Genomic DNA, 14,851 nt, shown 5'->3' on the forward strand with positions numbered 1-14,851 from the left:
TTATTGGTCAAGAGTATTTGATGCCTCCAGAATTGGAAGCAAAGAAGCTGTAATTTAAAGTCCTTACTATTAGGATGCTAGACACCTCACTGTGTGTGCATCATTTTCCAATTCAAATGGGGTCGGCAAGGATATTTTTATACAGCAGGCAAATAGCAGGTACTATACGTTTTTGCTGACATTTTCATTCTGTCACTGACCCTTTGAAAGGATGTCCATGGTATTAAAGGGAAGCAATGCACTCTGTGATCAGTATGAGATGAGGTGGTATACCTCCTTGCGGGTGTGTTCACTGGTGAATATGCTGCCCCTTTCAGGGAATGTGGTGCTGTGAAAGCCATCATTGTATCAGTAGGCTCCTGCTGGGTCCATGGTTTCTTGAGGAGGTGAACATATGGTAGAATTTCAGGCACTATAGGAGGTCAATGAGGGGAATGTTTTTGCTGAAGGAGAAAACTCTTTTAAAGTTGTTGATATTATCTACCCATCAAGTCGTCTGTTCTCTAGAAGTATAAGGGTAAAATCATTTGCAACCTTCTTTCTGTTTTTGATTGTGATATTGAATGCTACAGTTTCTAATAAATCTGAAAATAATACAAGGCCAAATCACTAGAAAATGTAAGAAGCACTGATGAGAAATAAATTGAAATTCAGAAACCCTCATAATCAAGGACAATTTGTTACCTCCCAAAAATAGTAGGATGATACAAATAACATGAGAAAGATATATTGTTCCAAGGAATATTCTGACTTAACTACTAAAGGAATTAGGAAGAAAAAAATCATCCAGTAGTAGGAGTAATGTATAAAAAATAGCATAAATAAAAGTCTGTAACTAATGACCAGAAAAAATAGCAAATTACTTTCAACACCTGCTCTAACTTATACCATACAATAATCCATGGGATTTTATTACTTAACTTTTACACTGGAAGAAATTAAGTTTCAAAGAAATCAAGCAGTATGCTTAAGCCCTCATTGTGGTGGCTTTGGGAGTCATGTCTAGATGTGTATAGATGTTTCAGATGTCTCCAAAGATACCCTTTCTGCACAGAAAAAAAATTAGTTACTTATTTTGGCAAAAGAGTTACTCCATAGTTTATCTTAAGATGTCTATCTGCCTCATCTTTATTCATCTCTCTATTCTGACTCTACTTCAGACAGAATCATTTTAGTCTAATTTTTTTACTTATGTTTTTATTATCTTTTACAATGGAGTTGCCTATAGAAGAAGCAGTTTATGAATACAGCGCATCTTGATCAATGCCAACCTTTGAACATTCTCTCCTCCCTTCCCACCTTTGGAGGATAGGTATTGAATTTTTTTGCCATTTAACAAAGCAGTTTTGTATACAATGTCTGTTGATCTTCAACATTTTCACTCCCCTTCGATCCCCTCCTTCCCTTATTTTTCTTAATTTTGTGGTATATATAATGAATTTTTGATTGTCTTCTCCTCTGCTTCCCCTCTTCATTTGTCCACCCCTTTCCCCCTTGACCCCATCCCCTCTTTCAAGTACCCATTTCCTCGTACTTATTTTGTTGGGCTTTTACTTAATCTTTCTAAAGAATTATACTATTTGGGCTCCGCATAGTCTACTATACTTCAGTTGGTTCATTTATAACTGCTTTCATACCACCCAGCGTGTTTACTTGTAGACGTATAGGCACATTTGAGCTCCCACAAATGAGGGAAATCAGGCGACCTTTGTTTCTCCAGATCTGGCTTACTTTACTCAATATAATTTTCCAAGTCTTTCCATTTCCCTTTGAATGGTACAATAGCATTCTTTCTAATGGATGAGTAGAGTTACATTGATTATCCAACTTTATCTTCTACCTCCTCCCATTTCTCACCTGTGACAGCCTTCTATTTACTCTGTGGATATAACCTGTAGCTTTCTCCATAGCTTTTTCACTGTGATTCTCCTCACACATCTTCCCCTGTACTCCCAAATTCTGTGCAGTTAGCTCTATGATGAACTCTCAGTATCGTTGTGCTATAGCACAACTACATCATAGTCACCTCTTTTTTTCTTTGCAATGTACAACTTTCCTGACTGGATAGGACAAGGTCTTATGCCACCTTTTGAATCCTTTATATAATTCAGCCTAAGCACTCAATAAATGCTAGGCAATTGAATATAGATTGGTTCTGTGACCCCATACCCAAGCTTTAGGTTGAGCCCATCACAATTACAGAATTTCACAAAAGAGAGTAAGTCCTTGGGAATGGAACCTCTTGAGGAGAGTTCATAGAAAAAGTGTATTTTCTGAGGAGGACAAATACTCCTTTTTACAAAACAAAAATACATTTTACTTTGAATTTATTAATTAGTGGGGAAAACAGTCACTTAAATATACATACAATATGGATGGAGATGTTTAATATATTGTGGTTGTAAATGACTATTCACATAGGCAAATAAGTTAAACCAGTGCTAGGAATGCCAGATGAACTTAAAAGCAACTACTTAATGATAGTCCTTAAAGAAATAAAATAGACAATGTAAGGCCCAACAATTTGAAAACTTTCACATGCTTCACCCTGAGATATATGAGTGCAGTTTTATTTCCAGTGCTGAAATGTGGACCTTAATTTAGTCACTGTGACTCAATTTCACAATCTAGATGACAAAGAGACTCAAATGAACTACTACAATTTTGTTTTAATTTCAGTCATTTGAATCTATTTCCCTTTTTTAATGTGTAACAATATTAGGGCTTGAACTCAGGGGCTCTCCCTTTTGCTTGGCTGTTTGTTTTCTCTCTCAAGGCTTCTCCTCTATCACTTGAGCTACACCTCTAGTTCTCTTATTTGTCTTCTAAAAGATGGGAAGAAAATGTAAACTTTGTAATAAGCCACTCCTTGATTTTCTAGAGTTCACTGTTCTTTCCTCCCCAATTCCCATCTTGCCACATTAAATGATATCATGCTGCTCTATGGCTTATCATTAATAAATGTACACCTGTATATTCCAGCTTATAGCCACTTTCTTGGGTACCTTATATGGCTGTCAGAGGCTGTCAGATGTGAAAATAGAGATTTAGGTAGGCAAAACAATTTGGATTAACAGAGCAGGCTGTGGGATCTCAATTCTTTGTTTCTATCTCTGGGTCCAATTCTGTGGCTGATCTCAACACTGATTTGATCTTAGCAGATCAGTATAATTGTCCCACAGTTTTGCTGTCTTGTTCTACTTCATTACCTAAAGTACAACTTGATTCTCAAGTTGAATGAAATGAAACAAGTGTTGTGCAAAAATCACAACATAAAACAGTATTATATGTTTGTTGACTAAATTTATTTATTAGCTAAATAAGCAATTTCACGAGAAACTAGTTGGATGATTATGGAGCTGACCCAATAGGCTTAGGAAATGGTAAAAATCTGGGCCTCGGCAAAAAGAAAAATAAGGAAGGATGAGGTTCATGGTTTTTTCCCCCATTTCTTTAAAATCTGCAACATTTCTTGCATTTGTAACATATCATTTTGTGTTTGACTAGTACACAATGGTAGGTGGGCAAGAGAGATTTAATAGATGTCAAGAGTAGTTCTATACTTAGGACTCCATAGAAATGTACATGTGGATGGAAATGTCTACAAAGATTTATTTTCTTAGATTAGAGAATATCATAAATTTGAAAATGTATTTTACCAAACAGCAGCATCAACATATGATCAAGTATTCATTCTAATTAGTATCCAGAATATACACTGAGCTCAAAAATTTAAACACAAAATATAACTAATTAATCAATAGGCAAATCAATTGAACTAACACTATATAAGTATAAATGGACAATAATCTGATGACAAAATATTTAACATACTTAGTGTAATCAAAATTACACTGAGATTCTATCTTACTCCAGATTAAATAGCTACTATCAAGGAAGGCAAAAACTAGATACTGGCACAAATGAAAGGAAAAGGAACTCCTCACAAAGTTGAAGAGAATATAAACTAGTAAAAGATGTTACAAATAATCATAATCATAATCATAACACTGAAAATAGAATTGCAGCATGAGTTTTCCAAACCACTTTGGACATTTATCTAAAAGCCTATAGTTACTTGTTGAGCAGAGATAACTATATTCCCATATTTATTACAACACTATTCATACTAGCCAGAATTTGAAAGCAGCCGAGGTGCCCATTAACAGATGAATGGAAAAAGAAATGTGGTTCATATATAATGGAGTACTGTTCATTCATAAAAAATAACCTCAGCTTATGATATTTTACAAGAAAATGGTTGGAGCTCAAAGTCATCATGGTAAGTAAAATGAGCCAGCTATACATGTCAAATACTGCAAGTTTTCCCCTGTATGCAGAAAAGATCTGAAAAAAAAAGAAAATAAAACTAAAAAATGCACTGGAACTCTTTTTGGGAAAGCTTGCCAGTGAGCTAGAAAGGGTGAACGGAGAGAATAATGGAGTGGACGTGGTCAAAGTATGTTATACACAGGCATATAAAGGAAATAATGAACTACATTAAAAATTGTAATAGAAAGAGGAGAGTAACTAAGAACAGGTAATAGAAGACAGGATTATGGCCAAAGCACAACACATACATTTAAGAAACATCTCAGTAGACCATATTGCCAGATGAAATAACAAACCTGAGAGGAGTAAAGAACATGATCAGAAAGGAGTTATAAGAAATGATTTGGACTGATCTCTGGATCACCTGTGTGTTCTGGAACTACAGGGTAACACTGGTGCTTCAGGACAGGATATGTGACGTTTCTTTCAAAAAACGACACTTTCCCATTGGGATGGAAGAAGGAATTATGGTGTAGGGAAGGACAGGGATAGCATGTCTTTAATATCATGAAAGCAATACGGAAGAAATCTTTGTAGACAGGCAGGAATTGCTTGTCACATGTGTTAAACTACCTCTTCCCAAGTAAAGAAAGCGTCTTTTCAATTTGAGCTTTATCTCTTCCCCTGTGTCCCACCCCAGTGCCAGGCCCTGGGATGCTTGAATCTTGAAACACTTTAGAACAACACTTATTGCACCCTAAGGAGGTTGCTAAAGTCTAGCACATCTGCACATTTTATAGAAATGGAGCTTAGGCAAATTATTTTCTTACCGGAGAAAGGGTTTCCAACCATTTTTACAGCTTTCATTAGGCTCTTTAGAGTCCAGATAAATGACATGTAGGGGTGAGAACAACCAAACACTTGGAAACAGAGTTGCAACTAAAGGGACGTGGATAAGCCAACATTCTCTTTTGCTGAGATCGTCCAGTTTCTATTTCCCTTGCCAGAAAAATGCACATGTACAACTCTCTGTCTCCCTCTTTCTCTTTCCTTTCTCTCTTTAATTTAATTGCCAGGCCTTATTGGAAGTTTATCTGTACAGAAGAATTAAACCAAAATATGGATCCATATAAACCACATTTCCCTTTTTTAACATCTTTCATTAGTTCAACATCTCATTACAATTGATATACAAATGTTAATGTTAGTATTAATAATATAAAACTAATAGTTTTTAGTGGAGTTCCTTTTTTTTACACAGAGCTTTGGATTCTAACAAAAATGTACATGTGTACTATTATGGGTCTTATGGGAAAAAAAAATCAGTACCTATATATTTCCTACATACCATGAATTTATCCCTTAATTCTCCCCTAAAATGTTAAAATCTGCAGGAGAAAAAAACTAGAGATCAATCTGCAAAGTTAGATTGTTATGAAAGAGGTTAAAAGTCATATATTATTTAGTCTGATAACTGAATGATTATCGTCGATTTCTAGTCCCACATTTTTCTCTCCCGCCCCACCATTACAAGGTGCTTTTCAAGACAGACTTAGAAGTAATATCCTAGAGTTCACAATACCAATGAAGAGAAAGCATTGATCCTAACATAATTTTCTTTTTTTTAATTAATAAGTTTTTTATTGTAAAAATACGGCACACAGGGGTTACAATTACATGAGCAAGGTAATGAGTACATTTCTTTTTTTTTTTTTTTGTTACCCCCTCCATTGTTTTCCCCCTACCATCCCCTCCCTCCCTCCCTTCCCCGAGGTTCTTTTTTTTTTTTTTTATTGTGATTAAATGATTACATAATTTCAAAGTCACAAGTTCATTCTAACTTCCCTGGAGCAAATTGTCTACCACAGTCTGTAATATATAACAGTGTTCACATGTTATATACCATATTTGTGATCAGCAGCATGAGGATATTTAGTAGTGGTTCAACCAGATGAGCGGGAGTTCTTTGTTTCTTAAGTCCTGTTAGTTTTGTCGTATCACCTAACCTTTTGGATTTAGCATCCACTTATGAGGGAGACCATGTACCGTTTGTCTCTTCGTTCTTGGCTTACCTCGCTCAACATGATTCCTTCTAGCTCCATCCATTTCCCTGCAAATGTCATTATTTTGTCATTTCTAATGGCTGCATAATATTCCATTGTGTATAGATACCACAATTTTTGGATCCATTCATCTGTGGTGGGGCACCTAGGTTGTTTCCATATCCTAGCTATTGCGAACAGTGCTGCAATAAACATGGAGGTGCACGTGTCCTTGTATATTCGTTCCTGTTGTTCAGGGTAGATGCCTAGAAGTGGTATGACTGGGTCGTAAGGGAGGTCAATCTTTAGCTTTCTAAGGACCCTCCAGACTGCTTTCCAAAGTGGTTGTATAAGTGTACATTCCCACCAGCAGTGTAATAGGGTTCCTCTTTCTCCACATCCCCTCCAGCATTTGTCATTGGCTGATTTGTGGATGTGGGACATTCTGACTGGGGTAAGGTGGTATCTCAGGGTTGTCTTTATTTGCATTTCCTTCACCACCAGGGATGATGAACATTTCCTCATGTGTTTCTTTGCCGTTTTTATTTCTTCATTTGAGAAGTCCCTCTTTAGTTCCCTTGCCCATTTAGTAATTGGTTTGTTAGGTTTGGGAGGGATTAGTTTCTTGAGTTCCCTGTATATACAGGATGTTAACCCCTTGTCTGATATATTGCTGGTAAATATTTTTTCCCAATTAGTTGGTTGTCTTTCTAGCTTAGTTGCGATAGATTTAGCTGTGCAGAAGCTTTTTATTTTAAGGTAGTCCCATTTGTCGAGTCTCTCTCCAACTTGTTGTGACCCTGGGACTCTGTTCAGGAAGTTCCTTCCTGTGCCTATTAGTTCAAGTGTCTCTCCTACTCTGTCCTGCAGTAGTTTCAGAGATTCAGGTTTAATGTTAAGGTCTTTAATCCATTTTGAGTTGATGTTGGTGCATGGTGATAGGCTGGGGTCCACTTTTAGTTTTCTGCATGTGGCTGCCCAGTTTTCCCAGCACCAGCGGTTGAAGAGGCTGTGTTTCTTCCATTGTATGTCTTTGGCTCCTTTGTCGAATATCAGCTGGCTGTAGGCCTGTGGATTTATATCTGGATCTTCTATTCTGTTCCATTGGTCTTCGGGTCTGTTTTTGTGCCAGTACCATGCTGTCTTTGTGATTATAGCTCTGTAGTAGAGTTTGAAGTTCGGCATGGATAGCCCTCCCATATTGTCTTTATCCCCTAGAATTGTTTTGGCTATTCTAGGTCTTTTGTTGTTCCATATAAATTTTTGGACTGTTTTCTGTATTTCAGTGATGTACGTCATTGGGATTTTAATAGGAATTGCATTGAATTTGTATATTAGTTTTGGAAGTATCACCATCTTTACTATATTAAGTCGGCCTATCCAGGAGCATGGGAGGTCTTTCCATTTCCTAGTGTCTTCTGCAATTTCTCTCTTTAACTTTTTATAGTTCTCATTAAATAGTTCTTTTACATCTTTGGTTAGGTTAATTCCTAAATATTTTATTTTTTGGGAGGTTATTGTGAATGGGGTTGCTCCCTTTATTTCCCTCTCTTCCTGTGCGTTATCAGTGTATAGGAAGGCAACTGATTTTTGTGGGTTTATTTTGTATCCTGCTATTTTGCCGAAGTGACTTATGATTTCTAAAAGTTTGGGGATGGAGTTTTTGGGATCGTGGAGGTATAGTATCATGTCGTCTGCAAAAAGGGATAGTTTCACTTCTTCTTTCCCTATGCAGATCCCTTTAATGTCTTTTTCTTGCCTTATTGCCCTGGCTAAGGATTCTAGGACTATGTTGAAGAGGAGTGGAGACAGTGGACATTCTTGCCTTGTTCCTGTTTTTAGGAGGATTGGTTGTAGCTTTTCCCCATTAAGTATAATATTGGCTATTGGTCTATCATAAATGGCTTTTATTGTTTTTAGAAATGTTCCTTCTATTCCTATTTTCTCCAGAGCTTTTAGCATGAATGAATGTTGAATTTTATCAAAGGCCTTTTCTGCATCTGTGGCGATAATCATGTGATTCTTGACCTTGGCTCTGTTGATATGCTGGATTACATTTATTGACTTACGTATGTTAAACCATCCCTGTGTCTCTGGGATGAAGCCTACCTGATCATAGTGTATTATTTTTTTTATGTGTTTCTGGATTCTGTTAGCTAGAATCTTGTTAAGGATCTTTGCATCTGTGTTCATCAAGGAGATTGGCCTGTAATTCTCCTTTTTGGTTGGGTCTTTGCCTGGTTTGGGGATGAGTGTGATATTGGCTTCGTAGAATGAGTTTGGGATAGCTCCCTCCTTCTCTGTTTCTCTGAAGAGCTTGAGGAGTATGGGTATTAGTTCTTCTTTAAAGGTCTTATAGAATTCTGCTGTGAATCCATCTGGTCCTGGGCTTTTTTTTGTTGGAAGACTTTTGATAGCTTCCTGTATCTCATTATAGGATATTGGCTTATTTAATTGGTTAACTTCTTCTTTGCTCAGTTTGGGTAACTTGTATTTCTCTAAAAATGCATCCATTTCCGCCAGATTTTCTTCCTTTAGAGAGTATAGCTTTTGAAAGTAGTCTGTTAGAATTGTTTGGATATCTTGGGTACGTGTTGTGATGTTTCCCGTGGCATCCCTAATCCTATTAATAGGGTTTCCTCACTTCTTTTTTTAATTAATCTTGCCAACGGGCCATCAATTTTGTTTATTTTTTCAAAGAACCAGCTTTTTGTTTGGTTTATTTTGGTTATGGTTTTCTGATTTTCTAATTGGTTAATCTCTGCTCTCAATTTGGTTATCTGGCTTCGTCTAGTAGCTTTAGGTCCCATTTTTTCTTGTTTTTCTAGCTGTTTTAGTTGCAACATGAGATTATTTACTTGGTCTGTCTCCATTCTCTTGATGTGGGCACTGAGGGCAATAAATTTGCCCCTCAGGACTGCTTTTGCTGTGTCCCACAAGTTTCTTTGTGAGGTGTTTTCATTTTCATTGAGTTGTAGGAAATGCTTTATTTCTTCTCTGATCTCTTCTGTTACCCAGGCCTTGTTAAGGAGTGTGCTGTTCAATTTCCATGTATTAGAGAAATTTCTGCGGTATGCTTTGTTATTGAGAGCTAGCTTGATTCCACTGTGGTCAGATAGGATACAGGGGATTATGTCGATCCCTTTGTATTTGCTTAAGTTCCTTGCATGAACTATGATATGGTCTATTTTGGAGAAAGTTCCATGAGCTGCTGAGAAGAATGTGTACTGTGTTGTTTTAGGGTGAAATACTCGGTAGATGTCAGTTAATTCCGCTTGAAGTATGGCCTCACTTAATTCGGTAGCTTCTTTGCCAATCCTCTGGTTGGTAGACCTGTCCTTTGGTGAGAGTGGCGTGTTAAAGTCTCCTAGTATTATCGTATTGGGATCTATTTTATTCTGTAAGTTTGAGAGCATTTGTTTAACATATCTGGGTGCACCGATATTTGGGGCATATAAGTTGATGATGGTTATATCCTCCTCTTGGATTGTTCCCTTTATTAATATGTAGTGTCCGTCCTTGTCTTTCTGTACTGATTTTAATGAAAAGTTTATTTTGTCAGATATCAGGATAGCTACACCTGCTTTCTTATTGGGGGCATTTGATTGGTAGATCCTTTTCCACCCCTTCACTCTGAGTTTGTTTGTATGTTTGGCTGAGAGGTGGGTCTCCTGAAGGCAACAGATGGATGGGTCTTGTTTTCTGATCCAGTCCTCAGTTCGTTTTCTTTTAATTGGCGAATTCAGCCCATTTATATTAAGAGAAAGTATAGAGAGATGCATTGTTGTCCCTGCCATTCCGTTTTCCTAAGTTTTTCTTCTTTCCTTTCCTCCTGTGCTTGCTCAGTTAGACTTTGAGTAATGCCTGTTTGGGGCAGGTCCCAGTTCCTGGTTGCTTTCTTCAGGTTGTGTCCCCCCTCTTAGAATTCTTTGTAATGCTGGCTTAATGTTTATGTATTCATTTAGTTTTTCTTTGCTATTAAAAGTTTTCAGTTCTCCATCGAATGTGAATGCTAGCTTTGCCGGGTATATCAGTCTGGGTTGGCAGTTATTGGCTCTCAGGGCTCGTATGGTGCTTTCCCAGGCTTTTCTTGCATTCATTGTTTGTGTGGAGAGATCTGCAGTGATTCTAATTTTTTTCCCGTTGTAGTATAGCTCCTTCTTCATTTTTGCTGCATGCAGGATTGTTTCCTTATTATTCAGATCCATCATTGTTACTATTATGTGCCTAGAAGTGTTTCTCCTGGGATCTTGCTTGTTGGGTGTTCGATAAGCTTTTGTGATGTAGTTAAGATGGTCGTTTTTGAGGTGGGGAAAATTTTCATTGACTATCTTGTTAAATAGGTGTTGCATTCCCTTGCTCTGGAATTCCTCACCTTCGTCCACTCCGATTATGCGAAGGTTAAATTTTTTAGCATTATCTGCTTGCTCTTGAATTTCCCTTTGGTTTAATTTGAGTGATTTTTCCATATCTGTCACTTTTTGGTCCAGTTGGTGTATTCTGTCTTCTGTATCTGACACTCTACCTTCCATCTCATTCACTCTGTTGACCGTGGCTTCTATTGTGGTTTGCATGGTGGAAATGGATCCCTTTATGGATTCAATGTTGGTTCTCAGAGTACTGATCTCACCTCTCAATGAGGTGAGATCAGTATGCATTACCTCTAATTTGGCGTTTATCTCACTTCTTACTGAGGTTTGTGCAGCTTCTATTTTTGCATCCAATTTTTGTTTGATATCCTGTATATCTTTTGATAGTTCATCCTTGTGCTCTTTCAATTTCTGATCCATTTCTCGCCTCCAGCAACCCTTGGATGTAGTTTTTGTCTTCCATTCTTTCTTTGCTCCCACTGGGGCTCTCCCCTGCGTGGCTGCTGGCTTTTGAGGTGAGCTTGCTGTCCTGGGTAGTGGTAAACCTTGTGATTTTTCTCTGTGATTTTCGCATGGGGGTTCAGGAGACTGCTCTTCAATCTTGTTTTGGTGTGTCTGTCTTTGCTTGGTTGCTGATTCTGTATTGGTAGAGAGAGTCTGTGCCTGATCTGGATTCTGTTGGGAGCCTATTTCCAGCTGCTATTCTGACTTACTTAGGATTCTCAGCTCTCTGCTGTAGCAATTCCCGCCTTTGGAAGGGTTGAGCAGCCTAGACTGCTTGTGTTTGCTCCTGCGGGTGCTCTTGGGAAGATCAGATGCTCTGGATGCACTCTCCCAAATACTGGAGTCTGCTATGGGCTCCTGATGTGTTTTTGTTTGTTTGTTTTGGGCTGGTTGTGGGCTTGAACTCTAGGTTTGGGTGCTGTCCCTCAGCTCTTCAGCTCAGGGCTGGCACCCTACCATTTGAGCCACAGCCCCACTTCTGACCCTTTTTGCTTTGTTCAGGCGCCGGTCCCCTGGCCTGGTTCCGGCCCCAGCCTGGAGCGCGCTCGTTAGGCCTGTGCTAATGTGTATACCACCTAGGTTATGCAGCCTGGAGGACACAGTTCAAATTTCTTCTACTGTTGGTAGTCTTGACCCAGGGGCGCTGTTCCTGGCTTGGGCATTTAAGCTCCCTTCAGGGGCGCTCTTGCTCTGGCCTGGCCAGCAGAGTGTGCTCCACCGGCTGGTGGAGCTCTCGAACAGTTCCCAGTTTTAGTGGGTCCTGTGGTCCGGGTGTTGGGGTAGGGAGTCTAGGTCAGGGTCTGGGGATTCCCTCCAGCTCTGGTCTCCCTTGATGGATTCCCTGTCCCCTGATGGGTACTCACCCTGTAGGTCATCAGTTGTTGTTGCAGTCCGTCAGTTGTTGTTGCAGTCCGAGTTCAGTTGGGGTGGTTGCGGGCTGGGTTGGGCGGCCCCCGCCGGGTAGTTGCGATCGCGATTGGGCAGGTGGTCTGCGGACAGGTCCCTTTGTCGCGCTGCTGGTGCTGGGCGGCTTTGGCGGGATGGAGCCTCTCCGCTCCGGTGGAGAGTGAGGGGTGGGGGTGGTGTCCTCGTGGAGACTCCCGGCTGGTAGGTTTCTCTGTTCCTTGCGATCCGCTGTTCTGCAATCCGGTACCTGGAATCCGGTACCTGGTGATCTGCAAGCAGCCCCCTGTGTCTCTGTGGCTCCGGCAGCCCTCGCCGGGCCGGCTGGCCGGCGGTTTGGCGCACTGCCGCGCGGCCAGTAAAGGTTGGGGGAGGGGTCTTCGCTCTTCTCTGTTCTGAAATTCTTCTTTTCCTCTCTTTCTTTTTTTATTTTCCACCTCTGGTTTTTCTCTGAGTGTTCGTCTTTTTGTTGTTGTCGGTCTCTTGGGGAGATTAAACGTTGGAACTCGAACTCTCTTTTTGGTTGGAGAGAGCTGTGGCGTTTCCCTACTGCCCCGTCGCCATCTTGGTCCCCTCTGAGTACATTTCTTATCAAGCATTGTTGCCTCCTTTTTTGTTTCCCCTTCCCATCCCTGCCCTCCCATTCACTCCCCGCCCCTTCCCCGCTCTTGTGAAAGTTGTAAAGTTCATTTTTTGACATAACATCTTGTACATCTCATTGTTGCAATGGGTCCACCTGTATCCCTATTTAAACAATTTGTTTTTTCCCTTCCCCTCCCCAAATTATGCCAACATCAAATACATTGAAAACAGGGGTGAATCTTAATTTCCCTTTCTGGTTGGGGTAAAAACACAACTGAGATTCCTCCAGCAAATGTGGAGGAACATGGGGAAGAGCAAAAGAGAATGTATAGGAGGACTTGCTGCTTCTGGCCAGAGTGTGTTTTCAACCTGTGAATAAGTGAAAAATAAATGAACATTTGAAGAGTTATTCTAAGAGTCTCAGACTGCCAGAGGGAAACCTGGAAAACCAGAATTTTTGCTAAAGGATATTTCGACATCATAATTAATAACATGATTCTGGAATAAGACATGATTTCATATTTGACTCCTGGATTTGTGTAATGGTCCTATATCTCAATGTCTCTATCATACACAGGAGCAAGCATACCTATGTTCTAATAGATAGTACTAAATTAGAAGATGAACTCCTATTAGTTAAGATTTTCATTCAGCCACCCACAGATATAATGTAATTTCCAAACAACAATTCATAGTGAATTGTTAAAATAGTCAGCTGCTAAAACAATTGCAACCACAAAAGAACTTCTATTCAGTACTGGAAAAGATATTGTAGAAGGCCAGATAGAGGGTCAGCATGAGTATATTTATTGTATTGTAGTTAATTCAGAACAACAGACATTGGGAACTGTGAGACATGACAGTTAAAGTCTTAGTGAAATTTCCAGAAATTAGTGAACATAAGCTGGTCTTTCATATATCTAAAAGAAATCAAGTTTGAGGAATCCCAATGGAGTCATCTTTCTTATTCATCATGCCTTTAAACCTTATTTATCTTACTGAAAAGAAAAGAGGGTTTTCAATTGTGAATCTGTATTGCTTTTGTTAATTGTTATCATGAATAGTACTATAATTAATTTAGAGTCCTTCCATAAAGAAAATCATATTGTTTTCTTTTCTGATAACTTATAAAGATAAATCATAACAAATGTTCTACTCCAGCCAACAATACATTAATTAATGTGCTGGGTAGAGACATCGCTTTAACATTGGCCTGAACTTCTCACCCTACCATCCTCAGACAGATTGTTGAAAGACATGGATTAATGAGCTACATTGAAGCCTTGAGCACTATATTTGCATTGTGGTCTTATGAGACAAACATCTGAATAAAAGGTTAAAACACAAGAAAATATTTAGCAGGAATTTAAATTGAGTTTGAGAGACTGAAAATTGGCTGTATAAATTTCTGTGCTAAAACTCAGCCTTTCTTGTAAGGACCATGGATCCTGATAGGTAGGGGTCAGTCAAACTCTTTGACTACTGATGCAAAGAGCAAACAAATAGCTCGTGATTCCACTAATTTTCAGAGACTGTTGCAGTGCTGTGGATACTTGTGATGTGGGGTTGAAAGCATACCACTTCAACATTTTACAAAAGCTTATACTGTTAGGAGTTCTCCCTCAACACTTGAAAGCTCAGTCTGCCTTATTAGAGAAGAAATTTATCAAAAAGCCTAACAATTATTGTTATGATGTTAATGTTACACCCCAACTTTTCTAATGATGCCATCAGTCCTCGTGATATAACGCTGTCTCCCAAGGGTAGGTCTGCTGCTCTGTCATATCACACAGATATTCTTACTCCCAAGCAGGAGGCTCGCATTGGAGCATTGTAATATGTACTTGAACACACACATGTATACACACACACACACACACACACACACACACAGAGGTAATGACAATCTCGACTGTTTCCCTTATTTTTTGTTTCAAATCTAATTTAGGGTTCTTTAAATTTATTCAGGACTAGACCAGTGTAAAGGAAGCTGGGAAACTACTTCACCAGGTTTAAAGCATATGGCCGAATTTGTTTACTGCAAACAAAATCTTCTCAGCTACTGTTACTGTTGCTATAGCAACAAGATTGAGGTTACATCCATCAACAAAGCACCACATACGGCAAAGGCGAGCAGTTAATAAAGAAGAGCAATGATAATTACATAGCAGCCAGTTG

The sequence above is a fragment of the Dipodomys spectabilis genome, unplaced genomic scaffold (assembly GCF_019054845.1).
Source record: "Dipodomys spectabilis isolate Male_0828 unplaced genomic scaffold, ASM1905484v1 ptg000024l, whole genome shotgun sequence".
NCBI lineage: Eukaryota > Metazoa > Chordata > Mammalia > Rodentia > Heteromyidae > Dipodomys > Dipodomys spectabilis.